The sequence below is a fragment of the Erpetoichthys calabaricus genome, chromosome 8 (assembly GCF_900747795.2).
Source record: "Erpetoichthys calabaricus chromosome 8, fErpCal1.3, whole genome shotgun sequence".
Classification (NCBI taxonomy): domain Eukaryota; kingdom Metazoa; phylum Chordata; class Cladistia; order Polypteriformes; family Polypteridae; genus Erpetoichthys; species Erpetoichthys calabaricus.
Genome location: NC_041401.2, coordinates 130,059,173 through 130,085,219, shown reverse-complemented (window position 1 = coordinate 130,085,219; position 26,047 = coordinate 130,059,173). Strand labels below are relative to the sequence as shown.

Genomic DNA, 26,047 nt, shown 5'->3' with positions numbered 1-26,047 from the left:
ACACTTCTCTCTGTGCTGTGGTTACTATTACACTGAAGGGGCTGGGGGGAGCGGCGGTCTTGGAACAGAAGCTTGTCGATGTTGCATCCTCTTTTGCTTATCCATCGCCTTTTCTTGTAAGAAGTGACATCATGGACCATAAGGTGCATACTAATTCAGCGTGAGCAGGAGCACTCAATAAAACTGAATAAAATAAAATTCAAGCGATGGTGAGATACGAAGAAGGCAGATTCACAAGCATTTGTGTGTCAGCTTTAATTCCTTCAGATCAGAGAATTTCCAGTTCCATTGTCTCAAAACACCATTCACATCTACAGTTATTCCCAGCTTCAGATAAAAAAGTAACCGCGTCAGATCTGGGGCGGGGAGTGGGTGTTGTATCGTGATTGTGAGTGAGAGAATAAAAGTGAAAAAAAAAGCTAACTTTTACAAGTACTATAAATTTGCACCAGCTTTTACAGACACAAATCAAATGTATGTTTTTATTGTATAATAGTAACAATAAGAGCAGCTCACTACTTAAAACGGTAAATTTGCCAGGGAGCTGGTTTCGAACTCACGACCTCCGGATTATAAATCAGCAGATCTTACCACTACAACACGGAAGCTGTCGTATTGTACTTGCACCTTTTGTGAAAGTGTTTATTTGATATTTGGCCATCAGCCTTCACACAGTATACAGTTCATGTCTATATTTTGTTATTTATTACTAAAACGTGAAAAACGTTTCTGTTTTAACGATGTGTTTACATAGATTGTTGTAGACACAAAACACAAATCAAATTATTTCCCCTCTGGGTAGCTCACTCCCAGATAATCAATCAAGGCAGGAACTGGGAGAACATCTTACCCATTCTGAGGCAGTGGTGGGGGGGTGGTATAGCAGGCTGCTTGGGCTTATCGACATATTTAGAAAACAAAAGACGCTGATGGAGAGGTGCAAGGGGATTTCAGGTGGGCCGGATTTATGAGTTTTTTCGTTAGCTCTGGTAATTCTAGTGTTAAAGGCCTGAATCTTGGTTTTTATCCAGGACACTCGCAAGCCCAGACTCTCAGACTCCTTGCTCAGTCTCTCGAGTGTCCCGATTGTCCATTGACTCCGTGAAGATCACAGCATCGTCAGCAAAGTCAAGATCCGTGAATCTTTCTACACCAACAGATGCTCCACAGCCGCTGGATTCCACAACACTGCCCAACACCCAGTCCATACAAGCATTGAACAGAGTAGGAGCAAGAACACACCCCTGACAAACCCCAGAATCAACTGGGAAAAAAACAGAGGTTCTGCCTCCACTCTGCACAGCACTCACAGTACCAGTGTCCAGGCCGCTCATGATATCCAGCAACCTCGAGGGGATCCTGCGAACCCTCACGATGTCCCACAGGGCAACTTGATCAACTGAGTTGAATGCTTTACGAAAATCGACAAAGGCTGCAAAGAAACACTGCTGATATTCGCATTTGCGCTCCATGAGAACCCTCAGTGCCAGGATGTGGTTGAGGATAGACTTCTCAGGCGTAAAACCAGACTGTTCCGGTCGCTGGTAGGTGATCAAGTGATCACGGATCCTATTGAGGATGACCCTAGCAAGGACCTTACCCGGCACCGACAGCAGTGTTATCCCCCTGTAGTTGCTGCAATCCAGGCGATCACCCTTCCCGTTCAAGATAGGGACGACAAGTCCCGTTTTCGAGTCAGTTGGGATGATGCCAGTTTCCCAAATGGAAGCAAAGATTGCTTGCAATGTCAGGAGGACAGCCTTACCACCAGCCTGGAGAAGATAACGCAATGCTACCATATTAGCACACTATATTTGGAGACTTAAATCATCAAATAGAATCTTCAAAGCCATGTTGTTCACCAAGTCAAATTAAAGGGTATATCATATTCATCATCATTTTCACTTCCCTGATATGGGTTGAAACAGCAAACTCTTGACCTAGGGTGCCTAGGCTACACTATCCTCAGCAACTTCTTTCAACACCTCTTTGGGACTTCCCAAAGGCTCCATGTCCATCCGGGAGATGTAATCACTCTAGCACATCATAAGTCTACCCAGCTCTTCTACCGTTGGGCCATGCATTTTATAACTTGTGGACAGAAACCAGTGGACAGATCTGAACATTTTTTGCAAAGAAGAGTGGACAAAAATCTCCATGTCCAGATGCCAAATGATAGATTCTTACCCAAAAAGACTGAGTGTTGTAATTCAACTAAGTGTTAGTTTAGGGGCTGTGCACACTAATTCACTAAATAATATTCCTACAGGAACACCCAGACTTTTTCTGAGCTCAATCAGAGCCACTTTAATTAATGTCAGGTATATACTAACTACTATTTGGGATGAGACTTATTGTGATTGGTTGATTCTGAAAGCAGCCACATCCTTGATTATTAAAGGGTGTGCACACTAAGGCCGTGGATATACTTCATGCTACGCGATGCATGAGTTTGTGGCCGCTACTGCTTGTGCATGTACTTTAAGTTAATCTGGAAGATTTTACCAGATATCAGTGTAAGAAATCATTATGGGGAGAAAATGATGTCCAGTTTCGCTGTACTGCGAGTTGAGGAAAGAAGGATGTTAAAAATAATAATTATTTGCATTCTGATGCTGTTGTGAAGGAGCAAAAAAAAACCCATAGCTACAATGTCACAGAATGTCGACACAATACGTATGTATGTATGTATGTATGTATGTATGTATGTATGTATGTATGTATGACGTCATTACAATGGGGAACTTGCAACACTTGTATTACCTATGCGAGAAATAGATGAAGAAAAGCACCATGAAGGCATTTGCAGGTCAGCATTTAAGTTTCATGATTTGCTTCACAGCATCGAACCATTCAGCAAACCCTGTATCACATGTTGATAGTAAGCAACAATGCTGACATCATGTACCGAACCTTGCACACTCACGTCACCCAGATTTTTGCTAGTACTGCAACTTGCGCACGCGTCACGTTAATTTTGGAGGACATGCTCAGAGGACACGTCAAAAGAACACTGGGAATGGCATTGTGCCAGCCATGATGCATGTGCATACGCATTCTGAACATTAAATATAAACCGACCCTAAGGCAACCAGGTTCTTGAATGACTTTCTTTGTATAGACTGCAATTTTGCAATAAATGTGGAATAAGTTCTTATTCATCGTTTCTCTTTTAAATTTGGTCACATCTGACAAAGGCATCTCAAAAAGTGCATTAAAAACAATAAAAAAAGCTATAACTGAACAGAATCTGAGGTAGCAGCAATACTTTATTTCCCCACTTTTGAAATTTAAAAAAAAAAAAAAAATGTTGGTTATATTTGACCTTGGCACATCTCAAAGTGCATAAAAACAAAATACTGCACAGTATTAGCAATAATATTTTTTTCTCCTTTAAAAATAAAACATTTTGCTCACACCTGACCCAGGTAAATTTCAAAGCACATAAAATCAAAAATATACAGTTATAGCAATAATATTTGTTTACCTTTAGAAATGAAATAAATATTTTGGTCATATATGACCCAGACAGCACATCAAAGTGCATTTTACAGGATAAAAAACACTGCTATCAAAGATATCAGTGCACAAACCTATAAGACGTGATAACTAACACACATGAATACAACGTCTACTGCACACAGAGAACATACTGTAGGTTTGTTTTAATTCACAACATGCAATAAGCTGTGCTTTTTTTGTAAACAAAAGAGTGGTGGTACGCATACATTGCATTTGAATCAAGTTTGATGAACTGTGAAGGTATATAGAGGCAGATACTCCTAGTGCTAGATGTTTTGTTGATTTGGTGAAAAAATATAACATTTAAAATTTGAAACTGACTAAGTATAATAATAATTATTTACATATATATTATATAGCACTTTACTCACAACTCAAAGCGCTTTGCAAACAAGAAGCAGCAGCCGCGGATTCTTTATCTTAAACTCCTTAAACCGTTTCCCGAGTCTAAGGCACAGCTAAACCACTATCGATGCAATCTATTTTCCGCCACTTCTGTTTCGGGGGCGCTGTTCTACCTGCCCACAGCGTCTGCGTTCATAAAACAGGCAGGAGCGTTTTTCTTTTTTTCTTAAGTAAAATGTTATGTAGAATGCTGTAAATTATGTTGATTAATACATGATCTCATTAATTACAGCTAATACTGTTATCTACTGGCTTGTCTGTATGCCTATTATGTAGTGCTTTCCTTGTCTGCCTATTATACACTGCCTTCCCCATCTATCTATCGCAGTGATTCTTAACTTTTTTTGAGTCACAGACTCCTTTAAGAATCTGATGAAAGCTATGGACCCCCTTCCCCAGAAATATTCATATAAACACAAATTTGCATGCAATGAATACAATGTACTTTATTTATCGAGATTTGATTCTCATACATATATGACATACTCAAAGTATTATTAAACTTTGAAGTAAACAATCAAAAAAAAAAAAAAAAAAAACACTTTTTATGCAAAAATTAATGGCCACTCATTACACTTATGAAATACAATCCTCTTGTGCAAATTAAACCAGATCTACTACTACTACGGGTTTGGTTAAATGTTGCTATGTTGCTAGGCTATGTGGAGTGTTGCATTCATGGTCTGTACTACTGCGAATTTCTCTCATTTTTTCCTCTGCATTTCTGGCAGGACAATGGGCTGGGCCAATCGGAGGTTGCATCTGGGACACATGTGGCCCACAGGCCACCATTTGAATAGGCCAGCTGTATGCTATCCAAGTCCCACTGTAATGATTCAGTGGATTCTAGATTATATGCTAATCCACCTTTCTTGATATCATCTGTAAATTTAACCAGCTTGTTATTAATTCCTATACAAATCATTTATATATACTAAAATAGCAGTGGCCCCATTACTGACGCCCTTTGGGACATTACTCTTAACATCACTCAGTTCTGATAAGGTTTCTCACACCATCATGCTTCATGTGTTTTAGCCAGTTTTGCCGCCATCTACATGCTACACATTGAACTACCACTTGTTTTAGTCTGATGCCCATCCTCTTGTGGAACCTTATTAAATGCATTTTAGTAAATCATCACCTCCCCTATTTGAACCCATGCTGTTACCTAAAACTCCTGTTCTTTTTCATGTGCTGCTTAATCTTCTCCATAATAACTCCTTCAATTAATTTACCTGTGGTGCATGTTAACCTTAAAATGGCATAGTTTACTTAAAACTGCTCAATCACCCTTTATAAATAATAGAATAATATTTGGAATTTTCCAGTCATTAGGAATTTCCCATTGTGCAGTGTTTTCTTTCCTTATTTTTTTTTTTTTTTAAATTAAAAGAAGATTAATACACTTAATTATTCTAAAAAACATCTTGTTTTGAAAGTTCCTAAATTCTTACTGTCTTCCACACAACTTGGTAGCTTATTCCAAGACTCTATGGTCCTCTGAGTAAAGAAAAGCTTCCTAATGTTTCAATGAAATTTACCCTTAACAAGTTTCAAACTGTGTCTCCGTTTCCTTGTTGAATTAATTTTAAAATATCAGTCTCGATCCACTGTACTAATTCCCTTCATAATTTTAAACACTTCAATCATGCCACCTTTTAATCTTTTTTTGCTTAAACTGAAAAACCTCAGCTCTTTAAATCTTTCTTCATAATTCATCCCCTTTAGCTCTGGAATCTGCCTAGGGTCCTCTCCGAAAACATATCCAAGGTAATTCATTTATCTTGACTATCTATTTCTGCTTTTAAACCCTTCCGAAATGCCACTTCTGTGCTTGGTCATGATAATTGTTTAATAAAATCTTCCATAAAAGTGCACAACATAAATACTGTAATAACCAATCTTAATGCACATAGAAAATCTAGGCAATATGGCATAAACACCAATAATTTAATTAAAGTTACTACTTTAGATGAACAATGTATTAAAACTGTAAAAACAGATCATAGATTAAACAAAAAATACACACAGAGCGGCGCTAATAAAAACAACTTAATTCCTGTTCCATATATCAATAACGGACATAGTATTCATCTCTGCTCCTCCGAAATATTGAATATGGCACTATTAAATATTAGAGCTTTAACTAACAAGACATTTTTTATCAACGATCTTATTAGTGATAAAAAAATAGATTTTATTGCACTAAGTGAAACGTGGCTTAGCTCAGATGGCGCAGCTGTTTTAATCGAATCTGCGCCTCCGGATTACAGTTTTACTCGTGCTGATCGCCAAGGAAAGAGAGGTGGAGGGCTAGCAAACATCTACTCAAGCAGGTTAAAATGTAAAAATATCAGTTTTGGTAAATTCAAGTCTTTTGAGTATCTCGCCATTATTATTCAGGGAGATTCTCACGTTCTAGTATTATCCGTGTATAGACCTCCAAAATTCAACGCGTCTTTCTTTGAGGAATTCTCTGACTTGATGTCAATCTTAATTACGAACTATGACACACTCTTAATAGTCGGCGACTTTAATTTTCATATAGATAATCAATGTGACCAAAAAGTAAAAGAATTTATGAACCTCCTAGACTCTTTTGATTTGAGACAGCTCGTTAATCAGCCTACACATAAAGCAGGTCATACGTTAGACTTAGTAATTACTGAAGGACTAAAAGTTGATATAAAGCAGGTCATTGATATTGGTCTATCAGACCATTTTCTTCTACTTTTTAATATAGAAATAATGATAGAAAACACTCATGAGAAGTACCCTAAGTTCTTGTCTATAAGCCGCGGCTTATCTAAGGAAAAAAGTTGTGAAAATGAAAAAATAGAATATCGGCTTATACATAAGTCCGGCTTATACATCCATCGCAGGGGTTGCGTTCCAGAGCCACCCGCGAAATAAGAATATCCGCGAAGTAGAAACCATATGTTTATATGGTTATTTTTATATTGTCATGCTTGGGTCACAGATTTGCGCAGAAACACAGGAGGTTGTAGAGAGACAGGAACGTTATTCAAACACTGCAAACAAACATTTGTCTCTTTTTCAAAAGTTTAAACTGTGCTCCATGACAAGACAGAGATGACAGTTCCGTCTCACAATTAAAAGAATGCAAACATATCTTCCTCTTCAAAGGAGTGAAGCAAACAAATCAATATGTCTGTTTGGCTTTTAAGTATGCGAAGCACCGCGGCACAAAGCTGTTGAAGGCGGCAGCTCACACCCCCTCCGTCAGGAGCAGACAACGAGAGAGAGAGGGAGAGTTTGTTTTTCAGTCAAAAATCAATACGTGCCCTTCGAGCTTTTAAGTATGCGAAGCACTGTGCAGCATGTCTTTTCAGGAATCAGCTTTACAAAAGATAGCAACGTGAAGATAATCTTTCAGCATTTTTAGACGAGCGTCCGTATCGTCTAGGTGCGCAAACAGCCCCCCTGCTCAATCCCCATACGTCAGGATCAGAGAAAGCGCAAGAGAGAGAAAGAGAAAAGTAAGTTGGGTAGCTTCTCAGCCATCTGCCAATAGCGTCCCTTGTATGAAATCAACTGGGCAAACCAACTGAGGAAGCATGTACCAGAAATTAAAAGACCCATTGTCCGCAGAAATCCGCGATATATATTTAAATATGCTTACATATAAAATCACAATTTAAATGACCGCTACGCGCTCGTGTTGACTCGGCGACGCCCAGAGCAGAAAGAACGCGCTCCGGCCGCTCCAACCGCGCCATGCGGGGAGTGAGAGAGACGCCAATATCTCACACTCTCTCCCCCCTTAAAGAAATTAAATGGGCGCGAGTGAGACCACTGACCTCCCTCCCTTCTATTAGTTATAGGTTATAGTACGTTCGGCTTATCCATGAGTCCGGCTTATCTATGATACGATTTTATTTTAAAAATTCGCATGATTTTTGGTCTCCGGCTAATACATGAGTCCGGCTTATAGACAAGAACTTAGGGTATATTGTTAAAAAACGCTTCTTTGACTCATCAGCAGCTTTAAAACTTACAAACGTTCTAACCAATCAGTCCGTTTATAGTGCCAACTATAATAGCGAGGAGAATGTAAATAGTAAGGTGGAAAGATTTAATACAAAAGTGAGGGCTGCTGTTGACATAGTTGCACCTGAAAAGACAGTTAAAAAAATCTTCTAGCATTGTTATACCACGGAAGACCCAAAGAGTGTGTGATTTAAAGAGAACATGCCGTAGAGCTGAGCGTAAATGGAGGAAAACTAAACTAACTATTGACTATGAAATATTAAAAGTTAAAATAACAGAATACAATAACACAGTCCGTCTTGAGAGGCGCTGCTATTTCTCTAAGATTATAAATAACAATGCTAGTAATCCCAGAGTCTTATTTTCAACAATTGATCATCTGTTAAACCCAGGTAACTCAAAGGAATGCCTCCTAAGTACTTCCAGTAAAACCTGTGAGGCTATCGCTGTATTTTTCAATCAAAAAATTAATGATATTAGAAATAACATAGTATATCTCCCCAACACTAAGGATCCTCCTAAACCCCAGTACTCCATAATAAACAAATTGAAGTCTTTCACTAGGATAGATTTACCTGATTTACATAAAATAATTTCTCAAATGAAACCCTCCACCTGTGCCCTTGACCCAATACCAACTAATTTTTTCAAAGAAGTATCGGGCGTGCTTATTGATAATGTTCTTGACATAGTAAATTCGTCATTAGATACGGGGGTCTTCCCAGACTGTCTTAAGACTGCGGTAGTTAAACCCCTACTTAAGAAAAATAATCTCGATCCCTCTGCTCTTGAAAATTATAGACCCATCTCTAACCTGCCTTTCTTAAGTAAAATTCTAGAGAAGGCAGTCATTATACAGTTAAATGAGCACCTCAATAAACATGCTATTCTTGATAAATTTCAGTCAGGTTTTAGAACAAATCACAGCACAGAAACTGCACTCATTAAAGTAGTAAATGACTTGCGGGTAAATGCAGACAGAGGCCATTTATCTGTTCTCATCCTCTTAGATCCGAGTGCCGCATTTGACACTATTGATCATAATATTCTTAAGAATCGCCTTAGTCAATGGGTGGGCCTCTCTGGCAGTGTCTTAAATTGGTTTGAATCCTACCTGGCTGGGAGAAAATTCTTTGTTAGTTGTGGTAATTATAACTCAAAGACACATGAAATCCTATATGGTGTTCCACAAGGCTCTATCCTGGGTCCGCTGCTCTTCTCAATCTACATGCTTCCGTTAGGTCAGATTATCTCAGGGCACAATGTGAGCTACCACAGCTATGCTGATGACACACAGCTGTATTTATCAATAGCACCTGATGACCCCAGATCTCTTGATTCGCTAACACAATGTCTAACCTGTATCTCAGAATGGATGAATAGTAACTTTCTCAAATTAAATAAAGAAAAAACCGAAATCTTAGTGATTGGCAATAATGGATACAATGAGGCTATTAGAAATAAACTGGATGCATTAGGATTAAAAGTCAAATCGGAGGTAAAAAGCTTAGGGGTAACTGTTGATTGTAATCTGAATTTTAAATCGCATATTAATCAGATCACTACGACAGCATTTTTTCACCTAAGAAACATAGCAAAAGTTAGACCTCTTATATCATCGAAAGATGCAGAGAAATTAGTTCATGCATTTGTTTTCAGTCGGCTAGATTACTGTAACGCACTCCTCTCAGGACTACCCAAAAAAGACATCAATCGTTTGCAACTAGTGCAGAATGCAGCTGCTAGAATCCTTACCAGGAAAAGAAAATCCGAACACATTTCTCCAGTTTTGATGTCACTACACTGGTTACCTGTGTCATTCAGAATTGACTTTAAAATTCTGCTTATGGTTTATAAAGCTTTAAATAATCTCGCCCCGGCTTATATATCGGAATGTCTGACACCTTATATTCCAAATCGTAACCTCAGATCCTCAACTGAGTGTCTCCTTAGAATTCCAAGAGCAAAACTTAAAAGAAGTGGTGAGGCGGCCTTCTGCTGTTATGCACCTAAAATCTGGAATAGCCTGCCAGTAGGAATTCGCCAGGCTAATACAGTGGGGCACTTTAAAAAACTACTGAAAACACATTATTTTAACATGGCCTTCTCATAACTTCACTGTAATTTAATCTTGATACTCTGCATATCCAATTCATTATAATAACTATTCATTCAAAATCTGTACTTACCCCTACTCTCTCTTCTGTTTCCTTTTCCGGTGTCCTGTTGGTGGTGGCATGCGTCACCACCATCTACCCAAAGCACCATGATGTTCCAACAATGATGGATGGATTAAAAGCCAGAAGTCTGTATGACCATCAGCATCAAGTGACTCCGTGAAAAACCCGAACTACAAAGAGGACTATTTCATTTATGTTAGGTAGAATGCCCAGAGGGGACTGGGCGGTCTCGTGGCCTGGAACCCCTACAGATTTTATTTTTTTCTCCAGCCTTCTGGAGTTTTTTTTTGTTTTTTCTGTCCACCCTGGCCATCGGACCTTACTCCTTTCTATGTTAACTAATGTTGTCTTATTTTAATTTCTTATTTTGTCTTTTATTTTTCTTCTCTTCATTATGTAAAGCACTTTGAGCTACCTTTTGTATGAAAATGTGCTATATAAATAAATGTTGTTGTTGTTGTAGTTGCTCTTCTCTGGTCCTTTTCTAGCGCTACGATGTCCTTTTTCTGGCGTGGAGACCAAAACTGAACATAGTACTCCAGATGAGGCCTCAACAGTGCATTATAAAGCTTGAACATAACCCCCTTGGACTTGTACTCCACACATTGTGCTATATATGACCTAACATTCCGTGTGCCTTCTTAATGGCTTCTGAAAACTATTGGGAAGTATAGCGTAGAGTCCACTATAACTCCTAAATCCTTCTCATAAGGTGTACTCTTGATTTTCAGACCTCCCATTGTGTATGCAAACCTAACATTATTACTTCCTATGTGTAACACTTTACATCTACTTACATTAAATTCCATCTACCACAAATCTGCACAAGCATGTATGCTGTCCAAGTCCTTCTGTAACGATTTAACGGATTCCAAAATTATCTGCCAAGCCACCCAAGCACTGACCCCTATGGAATACCACTCTTAACATCAGCCAATTCTAATAAAGTTCTTTGCACCATCACCTTCTGCTTCCTGTGTCTGAGCCAATTTTGCTCCCATCTAAAAACATCACAATGAACTCCCACTTCTTTTAGTTTGATGCCCAACCTCTCATGTGACACCTTAACAAATGCTTTCTGAAAGTCAAGATAAGTAAGATCATATGCTCCACTTTGACCATATCTTTTTGTTGCTTCCTCATAGAATTCCAGCAAGTTAATAAAACATAACCTCCTTCTTCTGAGCCCATGTTGACTGTTCAGAAAAACTCTTGTACTTCTCATGTGCTGTTCAATCGTATCATACATAATTCCTTCTATTAATTTTCCTGTAATGCATGTTAAGTTATACAGTTATATATATATATATAGTTATATATAACGGGATAATATTTGCCATTTTCCATTCCTTCGGAATCTCCCAAGTGTGCAGTAACTTCCTAAAAATATGCGTCAAGGGTTTATACTGTATATGTACTCACTAGTTTAAGAACTTGAGGGTAATTATTATCTGGTCCTTGTGATTGGTTTGATTTCATCCTATTTAATCTGAGCAGTACTTCTCCTTCTACAATTTCCAAATCCTTCAGTACCTCCTTAGTAGTCCCATTTACCTCTGGGAGGTTATCCTCATCCTCACTTGTGAAGACCTCAGAAAAATGCAACGTCAGAGAGTCCGCTATTTCACCGTCTGCATCTTTTAATTCCCCTGTACTATTTCTGATGCACTTCACTTCCTTCTTGACTGTTCTTTTACTACTAAAATACTGAAAGTATCTCTTAGGGTCATCTTTCACCTTATCTGCTATATTCCTCTCCAACTGTCTTTTAGCCTTCCTAATAACCCTCTTAAGGTTGCTCTCACGTTTTTACATGCCCTACGATTCACTTTGGAGTTATTAGTCTTAAAATGCCTTATAAAGCTATTTTTTCTTTCGCAGCTTTTTTTTTTTTTTTTTTTTAAATCTTTATTAATCCATTGTGGAGTTTTTGTTTTTTTTTTATTTCCTATTAATTTCAAATTTAGGTATGTACCTATCCTGCATTACATGTAAATAATTTTTAAACCTGTTCCACTGCTTTTCAACTGTCTCCACACTTAAAAGCTTATCTCCATCTATCCTCCTTAGACTTTGCTGCATATGCTCTAAATTTGCCCTACTAAAGTTAAATTTAACAATTTTAATCTCTGCACCCGCACTGTTACAAAACACTGAGAACTGTATTATATTATAGTCACTTGACACTAGTGGTTCAATCACCTCTACACCCTCAATTCAATCTTGTTTATTACAAAATACTAAATCCAGACAAGCTTTACCTCATGTTGGTTCTTTAACATGCTGTGTTAAAAAACAATCACTGATTACTTCTAAAAACTCCTGTTCTTGTGCTCCTCCATTTGCAAGGTAATCCCGGTTAATATTTGGATAATTAAAGTCCCCCATGACTATAATATCCCCTTGTATACTTGCCTTTTTAATATTACTAAAAAGATGTGTGTTGAAATTACTGTTTGCATTGGGTGGTCTATAACACACTCCTAAAATAAGGCCTCTTTCCCTTATGTTTATCAGGTAAAGCAGTATGGGGCTCATTGTCCAACTGAAGAGGACTTGCTTTTATATTCTGTTTGACATAAACAGTAACTCCCCTTCCTTTTCTGTCCTGTCTATCCTTCCTAAAAATGTGTATCCCTTTATGTTACACTTATCCCCATCTTTGTTATTTAGCCAGGTTTCCATTATTGCTATATCATAATTGTGCTCTGCTACATACAGCTCCAACTTACTTGCCTTACTTTTGATACTTCCAGCATTAAGGCAAGCTATTTTTAATGTGTTACTCCCAATATTTAAATGTTGGATTTAGAATTTACAATATAACGCATTTTTATTTCTACTCCATTGTTTGTTCTTCCACGCATAGTTCTAAACCTGGCCTATCCAATACATTGGTGCACATCCGGTTCAGATGTAACCCATCGTGGCGGAACAGGTCCCATCTCTTCCAAAATGGGTCCCAATGCCCCATAAACCTATTCCCTTCAACTCTGCACAAAGATTTGAGCCATGCGTTAAGCCTTTCTGATGAGTTTGAATTCAGTTTGTATGAGGAACATATAGACTTGGGAGCGACTGCCGATTCTAATGTGATGTGTGAGACCTTCCGTGACAAAACCCTGAAGGCTGCTGAAGATTGTGTTGGTGTTACCAGTGTACCCAGTGTTTCATCCCGCAGGGCACTCTGGATAATCTTTCACTCACTCTGGCATCATCCCAACTGACTGGAAAATGGGACCTGTCATCCCTATCTGGAAAGGGAATGATGATCGTCTGGATTGCGGCAACTACAGGGGGATAACACGGCTCTCGGTGCCAGGTAAGGTCCTTGCTAGGGTTGTCCTCAATAGGATCCATGATCACTTTCTCACCGATCATAACCGTCTGGTTTTACGTCTAAGAAGTCTACCATCGACCGCATCCTAGCACTGAGGGTTCTCATGGAGCATAAATGCGAGTATCGGCAGTGTTTTTTTGCAGCCTTTGTCAATTTTCATAAAGCATATGACTCAGTTGATCGAGCTGCCCTGTGAGACATCCTGAAACTTCGTAGAATTCCCTCAAGGTTGCTGGATATCATGGCCAGACTATACACTGGTACTGTGAGTACCAGAACCTCTGCGTTTTTCCCCAGTTGATTTTGGGGTTCATCAGAGGTGTGTTCTTGATACTACTCTGTTCAATGCTTGTAAGTAATGGGTTTGGGCAAGGTTGTGGGGTCCAGTGGCTGTAGGGCATCTTGACTTTGCCGACGATACTGTGAAGCAGAAAGAGAAAGGCAGTCTAGGTGGGAGGTTGTGGCCGCCTGTAAGGAGGAGACAGCACGAGTTGGGGCCATGTGAAGGAGCGTTAGTTGGTGGCGCTCTGGGGGCTAGTTCACCCCACTGAAAGCTCGAGTGGGGTGTGCAGGGCAGGTGTCCTCCCAGGGGATCTGAGGAGCGACTGCGGAAGCGCAACAGATGAAGGGAGGAGAGCCAATCTTGGACGGTTTGGCAGTGATGTCCGTAAGGAGGCAAAGACAGAGGTTGGCTGAAGGAGCTCGTGGCTGTGGGGTGTCCGCCGGCTGATGCAGCAATGGGTGAGCCGGGGAGAAAGAAACGGAGGTGGGCCGGAAAATAAGGAGAGTAAAGAGAGAGAGAGGATGCATTTTAACATCTGCATTTTACCTCTAATTTTAAAGGATTTATTTATTGATGGTTTTTATCCTCACTGGACACTCATTTTATAGATTATTTATTGAACCTGAGGCACTGCTCTTTTGTTTGACACTGTTTCTTGTTATAAAAAAAGCACTTATGCACTTTTTGGATATTTCCCCTGGCTTCATGTGAGATTTGTCCTCATTTGTCAGCTTATCTCAGTGACATTACATACGGTGTTGGGTTTAGAGCTCCCGGAAGGCGTTGGGAGCATGGACAGAGCCCACAGCATCACATTTTGGTGGCAGCGATGGGATAAGCTGGGAGTGGGGACCGGAGAGCAGAAGAACAATGAGCCAGAGGGATTGATTCCTGACTTTACCAAGAACCCATGGACCCAAACCGGAGGAGGACATTTTTAAAGGACTGAGCTTTTCATGGACATTTATTTGTTTGCTTTTATTATCTTTTAAAAGTTCGTATTCTTTTAATGTCCTGGTTTTACGATTATATTTAAATATGCAAATCAATATAAATAGGCCCTTCCATTTAGTGTTTTGTTAAAAGACAATGGCAAAAGCAAGAGAATGTGAAGTGGAGGCAAGGAAAAACATACCATTTGTTGGCTTAAGTAATGGTATAAGCAACAAAATGAAGTTGATGGGAGTGATACAGCATGGCAGAAACACTGTAAGGTTCAAGTTAAGCAAGTCGCACACTGCCCAAAATAAAAAAAAAAGAAGTGGTCAGATATCAAAGTCAACGTGAAAAAATGAGTCACAGCCCACCAACTGTTTATTCTGTTTCAGACAATATTAAACAACCTGACCCATGTGCCAATGACGCGACTCCAGGCGGTAATGGTGCGGCTGTGCCCAGCACATCTTCGGGCGTTGGCTACACACACACCTCTGCCTCGGAAACCGCTGGGCAACCATCTGGCTGTGTGCTGGTGGACGCTGTTCTGGAGTCACAAAATGCAATAATGGATGCTGTAAGAGATGTGGCCAGTGAGCTAAGGAATATAAGGGCTGTATTATGTTATGCTGAACAGAAATTAAATGAACTGGTTAAAAAAATAAATGCTGTACCTGATTACCTGCTTTTACATTCTGCTAATTCGATTTAAACAAAGTTGTAACGCTGTTCAATTTGGCTTATCATTCAGTGGGTTCATCATACCGCATCTCTTCAGGTACGGGCAAGACACAATTGTGTGTCACATTATGCAGCACACTACATGCTTGCACAATGCGACACTCATTCTGTGCACTATAGAGCAGCACATTAATAGAGTGGAAATTACATAAGCAAATTCATTCTCCAAAGGCACCTTTATAGTGTAGCACTGGCACCAAGCGCCACAACAGATCGATTCTCTGCTCTTCACATGGCCCTTTGAGGTGACTCGCTATATTTAAAAAAATTGCTTGCCTTTGCCTCACTAGTTAGAAAAAGCACCTGTGACTGTGCGGAGCTGCCATTTTTATAAGCTCTTCTGCTACAGATGTTATAATGCCAGCTCATAAGTTTAGTGATTCAACCCTGGCTGATGTAACTTGTCCAGCGTCATTGCAGTAGCAAAGTGCATGCAGTTGACCGCTCCGATTATATTTGGAAAAACGGATGTTGCTGCTTTGATAGATAGCTAGCATAGGGTGCAAGGCAGGAACAAACTCTGGACAGGGTGCCAAGTCCATCGCTAGGTGAACACACTAACACACATAAAGGCTAATTCAGCATCACCAATCCTCCACACTAACTGTGATAAACAGAACACCTGGGGGAAACCAATGTAAGGACCGAGAGAACATGCACACTCCATTAAGAGAGGACCCAGGATGAGAACTCTGGTCTTCTTACACCGAGGCAACTATGAAGGAAAAAAATGTAATACTCATATATAAAATTATCTCATTTTTTATCACAGAACACTTAAAATGTATTTATTAAAGTTACATTTAAAACTATTGACACAACCCATTTATTTATTTGTTCTCCCAATCACCCATCCATCAAGCTGAACAAATATATTGAATGCTCCTCATGACTGCACAAGAAACCTAACTTCATACCTGTTTCAATAGTTGTGAGGAGAGGTCTGTGGCGACATGTTGATTTTTAAAAAAAACTAAAGTGCACCCAAGAAAGTGCTGATTCCAACTGGGCACAGGTGGTTACCCAAAAGCGCTTCACACCAAGAATTGATGGGAGCAGGGTTCCTGCCAAATTAAGAAGGTAAGTGCAAGTGCATACATCACGCAGGTATCTCATTATTTCCTTGGAGGGAGTGGCACAGGCACACCTGGGCAACATTGGGAGTGACAATTTAAAAGAAGCCAGCACAGTAAAGAGGAAAAAAAAAAGAGGAGGGAGGAAGAAAATAGATGGGGTGAGAGGGAATGGCAACAGGTTGTGGAAGGAGCAGCATCGGGTGGAGAGATGAAACAGGCTAGTCAACTAGTGGAAGAAAGACAGTGCTGCAGTGACGTCCACTGGCTACTTGTGTAGAGTGGGTGCGAGTATAGTGGAGCCCTCCCCTGGGATCTGAGATATGACTGTGGGTGCATGAAGAATGACAGGAGGAGGACCGACCTCTGACAGAGCCATGAAGGCAGCTAAGACAGTGGTTGGGTGAAGAAGATGGCCGCTGTTAATGTCTGAGTCGTTTTAAGTTCCTAGTTTTTACAGTGGTATTTAACTCTTGGATTTCACTTTTTGTATTTATTTATTGAATACATTTAGGTATTGCACCGGGGGACACTATTTTGATTTTTTTTCCTTATAATAAAAGTACTGTTGCCCATTTTTATTATGCGTCCTCAATTGCCTGGCTTGTCCCAGTTACATTACTGATGGTTGTGGGATCAAGTGGCTCCCGCAAGCAGCAGAGAGAGAGCAGAGCCGACCTGCATCGTCACAATAGTGCATTATACACAACTGATTCCCACAAATAGGATATTTGGTGGCAGGCTGCCATTTCTACGAAGTTACATAAATAATAAAAACTTCACAACCATTTCTGATGTCACGAGTACCACTTTTTGAAATTCATGCCATGAAAATTGAGGTCCAAATAAATATATGCTTTCAGTTAGGGCTGGAGAATACGTCAACTATACTAAATAGATATGGCTTTTTCTACTTATGAAAATGACTATTGCATTCAATGACTATATCACACATCAAGCAAAATTTGTCACAAAAAAAAAAAAAACATTTTAAAACTCTTTGAACACAGAAGGATGGTTTTTGGGGCAACTGCATAGTGGTACATGCCCAAAAGGCCAGTACAACGGCCCGTCTATCTGTCATCATCACCCTGCTGCTCTGAATAACAGCCTGCGCATGTCCCCCCCCCCCCCCCCAGAGGTTACAAGAAGAAAAATGGAAAGGACTGCAGTTGTATTTAAGCATGGGAGCAACTCAGAATGACAGATGCTTAGCATGCATAGAGAAATACAAACAGTCAGAGAGTTTTTGCCCTTCTGTTCCATGGGAGGGTTGTTTCCTCCCTGAGTTCACTTTTGGACATCTGTGTTATAGTGTGACAGGTGTAACACCCCTGTAAAACTCTCCACCTGACACTGTTCCAGGAGCAGGTCGCATCGCAGCTGAGGGAGTTCTGATACTTGGTGTCAAAAGCAACAGCCCCACAGGGAAGGGGTGATGCAGGGAGATTGATTTGGAGGCAGTAAAAATCATCTGAAATGTTCTTGTGCCTTGTTTCTGGCACTAAAGACCATCCTGAAGCATATCACTCAAAACTTCAGTTTTGGCATTAGGTCCTTATAATACACGGTAGAAAATGATGAAGACTGCTAGACTGAAAGTGGTACAGCTTGTCCTATAATATCAATCTGTTGTTATAACATTGTGGCTTATCATCATATTACCAATATATAATGACAATTTAGTTTTATAAATCAAAATATTTGGCAGGGATAGGGTTAAAGTGCAAAATGCTGGAGAGGGCAGGGTGCAAATGGTTAAGAGGCTGGCGTGAGGCTCACTTTGACGTTTTGCTTCTCTCCCTCACACAAAGAATTGAAAAAACTCAGTCTACTGTGTGAATGCATGTGATGCCTATAGGTGAGACATGTACTGTATGTTTGCATCTAGGGTGTGAAAGAGTCTGGAGAGAGTGAAAGAAGTGAAGCATGAAAAATTAGTTTATGTTGAGTTCAGATGATGGAGGCAGATAAATTATTTTAGAAAAAAATTGCACAAAATAATTGTAGAAACGATACATAATATGTTCCGTTTTATGTAATGTGACATGACTGTTAATGTGGTTTGACACAGTGAAATAACCTGTTGTCACAAAAATTATGCATAAAAAGAGTACTTTATGTTGGCTGGAAATGTTTCTTGCTGTGTGCAATTACCAGGTTTGAATAAATACTGTTTTGTTAAATTTAACTTAGTTGTGATATCCTCCTGTTTTGCATACAAGTTTAAAAATTCCAATAGAAACCACACATGAATATAAACAAGAAAGATTTACTGCAGGGATATATTTTGCAGCATCATTATATTGGTGTGATTATATACATTAAAGGGTTAAATAGAGCATTTATGAAGTGCTTAAGAGAAGATTTGACAATACTGAGCTATATAATGTACAATGCAATGCAACAGCCTAAATAGCTTGCAAAATTATTTATAGGCTACTGTATATCACCCAGCCCTACTTTCAGTAAAGGCTGACATTTTTTTAATACTTTATATTGATGTGTTGCAGGCATTTAAATAAGATCACAGGTTCAAGATAGTGACACAACCAAAACTTGGTTATTGTATGCGGTTTCATTCAGGCCATTCAGAAACTACCATTGTACAATTTTAAATCATAGGTGCCATATTCTACATGCTAGAGATGTCACAAAAACGTATACTTCAGTATTAATTTGGTACCAAAGGTTTGAAAATGTAATGCTACCTTCTTTTTTACAGAATCGCTAGTACTAAGAAATTTGGTACTGCATGCATGCGTGACTACAAATGGCAAATTGCTTTGGAAGGTACAATAATACATGAGAATATAGTAATTACAATTTAAAAAAGGAGAAAAGAAGAACACACACACAGGCTTCTGTTACTCCATTATGGAATTAGTTCAGAAACAGGTTTGTGCTATTAAGGACTGTCATAATGCGTGGTGCGTGGGAGTATATTCTGATGAATAAGCTAACAAGGTTCTTCTCTTGCTGCACCAATTCTGCCAATACAGAATATGTATGGCTCCTCTTCATCCTATACTTATTATACAGGAATTCTCAAAGTTATTACTATAAACAAAAACTAATGAAGACAAAAACCATAAAAAAATATTCTAAACTGAAATAAAATATTTGATTTTCATGTATAAACATAAACAGTTACAAAACGCATGAAAAACTGACACTACATAAAACTGCTACAGCAGCTTCAAAGACAAACAAAACAAAACAAGCAGACAAAACAAATAAAAAAAATACTGGATTTACAGTATGTATGGGCAAACCAGAGCTGTAGTCCAAAGGCTCTGTGGGAAACAGGTGCCCCAAAATAAATCAGGAAGTATAATCCACCCCCCACCCCCCCAAATAAGAGTTCCTACTGCTTGATAAGCCAATCAAGTCTTTTTGTTCCTGCCTTGCGCCCTGTGCTGGCCGGGATTGGCTCCAGCAGACCCCCGTGACCCTGTGTTAGGATATAACGGTTTGGATAAAGATTGATAGATATTTTATTAATCCCAAGGGGAAATTCACATACTCCAGCAGCAGCATCTCTCTATATATAAAAGAAAATCCTGGAATGGAAAGCAAATGCAAGGCTACGATACGTGATCCTCTCGGAAGACAATTTTAAAGACCCGCAAGACCAAAGACACTTGCCACGGTGCAAGACATGCCCTACTTACAAGATAAGAACACGGGCAGAAAAAAAAAATCAGTAGTGTAAAGGCAGTCACGCAGCACACACAGCTCCATGGCTCTCAGTGCATATAAAGTGTATAAGGTCAATACGGTAGAAATGAAATGAATAGGGTAGAAATGAAACGTCGACGACTAAACGAAGACGAAAGAAAAGCGCGGAGAAAAGAGACCCACATGCGGTGGAGAGAAAAAAATACTAAAAAGAAAAACAACAATCTAGGTGCAAATTTAGAAAATAAGGAAAGTGATAATCAGCCCAGAACAAGTGGAATTGAAAACAAAGCACGTCCAATAGGGCTCAGAATTAAAAGATTAGAACTTCATAAACGGGAGCAGCGTTATATGTCCTGCAAGAAAGAGATTTAACCAGCCCGGGCCGGAAATAAAGGACAATTATTGTTTTTACAACGTCACGCGAGATAAGTCAGTGAGCCATCATTTAAAATAAGTCCACAGACCTCCAACTAAGCAGTTGTTGGATTGCTTTTGGCAGACATGCACAATGTGCTCCCGGCTCTTAAAACAACGACATGCGAAAATCAGAACAGGCAGCTCGCCAGCAGGTTGAAGCCTGTTTTGTTTTAAGTGACTGATAGGTCCGATTGAGGGGGGCGGAGTACAGCACGGAAGACTGATAGCGGGGTACTGATTGATGCGGTAATGGGGAGGCGAGACCCGGGGGAGGAGGGGTCAGAGAGGGTGCTAGACAGTTGTGTTTGGGGTTACGAAGTCGGCGATTGTTCAAGTAAAACGTTTGGGGCACTTCATTACGTCAGTCGCTACAGTATCAAAAAAAAAAAAAAGATAGTAAAAATCTCATTAGCGCAAACAAAAGGTGATTAATCATCAGAGCCAAGTGTAATTGAAAAAATAGCAGGACAAAGCACAGTCGTCCCACAACAGTTAAAACAACGACAAGTTTAATTTCAAAGAATACACAATTCGTTCAGGTGTATATTTATGATGACGGAGAAGCGATGCAAATTTTAACAGGCGACAAGTAAGGTGATGTATATATTCCGCGAATAACATTAGACACCAAAGGAGATCGTGATATGCCATTCGTATTAAAATGTTTACAGTTTACTGTGAGAATAGCTTTTGCTATGACAATTAACAAATCAAAGGGACAACCATTAGAAAACGTCGGATTATTTATTAGAGAAACAGAAACAATATTCACTCACGGGCAATTATACGTTGCGTTGTCACAATGTATTTCCAAAAATGGATTCAAAATTCAATGCGATCTTGAAGAAAAGGTAATTCCAAATATTGTTTTTAATAAAACTTTAAAGTAAAAAGTGCAACTAATGAAACTGAAACAATTCAAAAGAAAAAAAACCTTTTAAAATTGTATATCCGATTAACCAAACAGCGCCACGGTGGTGCAGTGGATAGCATTGCTGCCTCACAGTTAGGAGACCTGGGTTCACTTCCCTGGTCCTCCCTGCGTGGAGTGTGCATGTTCTCCCCGTGTCTGCGTGGTTTTCCTCCGGGTGCTTCTTCCCACAGTCCAAAAACATGCAGGTTGGGTGGATTGACGATTCTAAATTGTCCCTAGTGTGTGCTTGGTGTGTGTACGAGCCCTGCGATGGGCTAGCGCCCTGCCCGGGGTTTGTTTCCTGCCTTGCCCCCTGTTTTAGCTGGGATTGGCTCCAGTAGACCCCAGTGACCCTGTAGTTAGGATATAGCAGGTTGGATGATGGATGGATGGATTAACCAAACACAGGGGTTGGCAAGCGAAGCGAGCAGAGGGCACAGCCCCCTAGTATTGATAAAAAACAATATTAAAGAGTGATAAAAATGCAGGTATAACAGACAATAACTTTGTATAATGTTAATGTTTACGCCCCCCACCCCCCTAGTGGAACTGAAGAGTCGCATAGTGTGGGGGAGGAACAATCTCCTCAGTCTGTCAGTGGAGCAGGACAGTGACCGCAGTCTGTCGCTGAAGCTGCTCCTCTGTCTGGAGATGATACTGTTCAGTGGATGCTGTGGATTCTCCATGATTAACAGGAGCCTGCTCAGCGCCCATTGCTCTGCCACGTATGTCAAACTGTCCAGCTCCGTGCCTACAATAGAGCCTGCCTTCCTCACCAGTTTGTCCAGGCGTGAGGCGTCCCTCTTCTTTATGCTGCCTCCCGAGCACACCACCGCGTAGAAGAGGAACCGTCTGATAGAACATCTGCAGCATTTAACTGCAGATGTTGAAAGACGACAGCCTTCTAAGGAAGTATAGTCGGCTCTGTCCTCTCTTGCACAGAGCATCAGTATTGGCAGTCCAGTCCAATTTATCATCCAGCTGCACTCCCAAGTATTTATAGGTCTGTACCCTCTGCACACAGTCACCTCTGATGATCACGGAGTCCATGAGGGGCCTGGTCCTCCTAAAATCCACCACCAGCTCCTTGGTTTTGCTGGTGTTCAGTTGTAGGTGGCCTGAGTCGCGCCATTTAACAAAGTCCTTGATTAGGTCCCTATACTCCTCCTCTTGCCCACTCCTGATGCAGCCCACGATAGCAGTGTTGACAGTGAACTTTTGCACTTGGCAGGACTCCGAGTTGTATTGGAAGTCTGATGTATATAGGCTGAACAGGACCAGAAAAAGCACAGTCCCCTGCGGCACTCCTGTGCTGCTGACCACAATGTCAGACCTGCAGTTCCCGAGATGCACATACTGAGGTCTGTCTGTAAGACAGTCCACGATCCATGCCACCAGGTATGAATCTACTCCCATCTCTGTCAGCTTGTTCCGAAGGAGCAGAGGTTGGATGGTGTTGAAGGCGCTAGAGAAGTCCAGAAACATAATTCTTACTGTACCACTGCCTCTGTCCAAGTGGGAGAAGGATTGGTGTAGCATGTAGATGATGGCATCCTCCGCTCCCATCTTCTCCTGGTATGCGAACTGCAGAGGGTCGAGGGCGTGGCGGACCTGTGGCCTCAGGTGGTGAAGCAGCAGCTGCTCCATGGTCTTCATCACGTGACGTCGGAGCAACAGGCCGGAAGTCATTCAGCTCACTAGGACGTGATACCTTTGGGACTCGGGTGATGCAAGATGATGCAAGGTGATCCAAAGCCTCTGGACTCTCCCCTGTTCCAGGCTCAGGTTGAAGATGCGCTGTAGAGGACTCCCCAGCTCCAATGCACAGGCCTTCAGCAGTCGCGGTGATACTCCATCTGGGCTCACTGCTTTGCTGGCACGAAGTCTCCTCAGCTCTCTGCTAAAGGCTGCTGTAATTGTGGGTGGGGGGGAAACTCTCTCCTATGCTGGTATCAGCAGAAGGATGGGTGGAGGGTGCAGTACTCCGAGGTGAGCGTGGGTTAGGGTGGTCAAACCTGTTAAAGAAGTTGTTCATCTGGTTTGCTCTCTCCACGTCTCTCTCGATGGTGGCACCCCGCTTCGAGCTGCAGCCAGTGATGATCTTCATCCCATCCCACACTTCCTTCATGCTGTTATTCTGCAACTTCTGCTCCAGCTTTCTCCTGTACTGCTCCTTCGCCACCCTGAGCTGGACTCGGAGTTCCTTCTGCACACGCTTGAGCTCATGCTGATCACCGTCTTTAAAAGCCCTTTTCTTCTGGTTCAAAAGCCCCCTGATGTCACTTGTAATCCATGGCTTGTTGTTAGCATAGCAGCATACTGTTCTTACTGGAACTACAATGTCCATACAGATGTTGATGTAGTCAGTAGTGCAGTCAACAACCTCCTCAATGTTCTCACTATATATAATGGATGAATGGATAATATTTTTCATAATCTCCAATACCATTTTGGTGTTTTTTGCGATTGCCCATATACCTATTGCATGCTCTCCTCATGGCCAACTTATTGTACTTATGCAGTGGTTATTCAGGCTACACTTAAGTCCTGACATTACATACAAGTTTTTCTGTAGCCACCTCAGTTCAAGTAGTTAGGGTGATCATCTGCCAGAACACACAGTATCACTATTTTCTGATTTCCATTAACTTTTCAGGCCTGTGGGTGATGAAATTCTGTATATAAACTCTGACTGAGAAACAGAGATCAACATGGCAAAACCCTGCATGGGATTTTTTTTGACTAGCTGTATACTGTCCTGAAACAAGATGTGTTGTGTGCTGCACAGAGTAAGGATAAAAACATTGCAAATATTAAAGTTTGTCTACAGGGTCATCACAAACTGGCCTACAGAATATTTCTTGGCAAAGAAATGCTGGATGAATAAATGTTATGGTGGGACTGCAGATACTGTATGTAAATTATGCATTAAAGAAAAAGGTATTCTTCAAATTTTGGAATATTAAGACTTCTTCAGCCATTTATTGTTTACTTCACTCCAAATATGCTCATAACTTGCACACAAAAGTGAAGCATGTTCAGAAATGATTATCAAACAAAAAGACATAAGCATCTTATTAAATTTTCATTCAGTTTCTGGTTTTGTTTTTGATCTTTTTGAAATGATAATCCTATAGGCCTCTACTAACATTAAGCAAATATTATTTCCAAAACTTTTAAGTCTACAGCGTGTGACACAAAACTACACTCCATAATCTCTCGTTAATCATACGATAACTCATATTATACACATAAACACACACACACACACACACACAGATATGGTTATTTACTTATAAAATTGAAATGCTTGTGAAATAAAAACAAAAAAATACTATAAAAGTGAACTAAAACAAAACAATAAGTAATATCAGAAATAATACAGAAAAAAACTAGCATTTAAGAATTATTGTTTGATTAACAGGGCTTCTTATGCTCTTACTCTTCAGCCAGAAAGATATATAGTTAATTATACAAAAAGCTACCTTTTCACTTTTTTTCTTTCTCTAATTTTCTATTGACTACATTACTCTTTTAATTCAGAGAAAATTGATGGACGAAAGAAAGCAAAATTCTTTTAAATTGGTGATTATATATACAAAGCGTTTGGTTTCGTTCTTAAGGAAGTAAAAGTAGAGCCTTTGTAAATCTGTATAATAACTATTTAGCAAAAGGAAGGAGTATCCCGGACAAAGGCCATCGGAGTAGAAATAAAACTTTTATTTGTCGATCTAAACATACCACGTGCCGACTATATCAGTCTCAATTGCTGTCCTCCTATATGTCATTAGACCTTGTCTTTCATGTATTTCATATTCATATCTATCACGAAGTAAACAATTCAATACCTTTAGAGTTGAAACACTTGATACTCACATAGTCGTTGGGTCAAATGTCACGTGTGTAAATACGCATGTCACATGATCATTGGTAAAAGAGCCCCAGCATGTTTCGGTACGTCACCGATTACGGGTGGGTTCCTTTGATTGACACATTTCCGAGAAAATCAATTAATTATTCCACAAGTGTGGTAATCGCGCAAGCCTCACTTAATTAAAGATAATTATGTTAAAGGCAAGTTGCACTTGATAAGATGATGCAAATAAACGTTACCTCTTAACCTGCTCGGTGCTAGGCTAAAGACGAAGAATATCATTATGTTGTGGCTTGAGAGTTCATGAAACTTGTGCTCGTTGAGAAACCAAATCTCGGAGAAACGTTCCGATGTGTTTTTTTTTCTTTTAAAAGCATATATAATATTGCTTCACTCTTAGTTACTACGTTACACTATCATTTATATTAATTTGATATTGGAAGCGTATGATGAGAAATACACACTGGAAGGCAATGTGGACAATTTTTGATAAACAATATTTAACAAGTATAGTTACAGAGGTAATCCTTAAAATTGTTCCACGATATTATCCTGTTAAGATTTTTCTCTCTAGGTTTTAATCGAACCAAGATGACTTAGTGTCTTATGTAATAATGAAAGGAAGCTTTAATATATTTGATTGTTAACTGTATATATGCTACATT

The 26,047-nt window shown here is 39.9% G+C and overlaps 1 protein-coding gene across 1 annotated transcript in view; it reads right to left on the bottom strand.

Annotated features, from left to right (window-relative positions):
- Positions 1 to 25,475, bottom strand: part of si:ch73-70k4.1 (uncharacterized) — a 103,037-nt gene extending 77,562 nt beyond the window's left edge. Inside the window, exon 1 of the mRNA XM_028807476.2 lies at positions 25,385 to 25,475. The gene's annotated coding sequence lies outside the window, so the exon portion shown is untranslated. The remainder of the gene's footprint in view (positions 1 to 25,384) is intronic.
- Between the last annotated feature and the right edge of the window lie 572 nt (positions 25,476 to 26,047).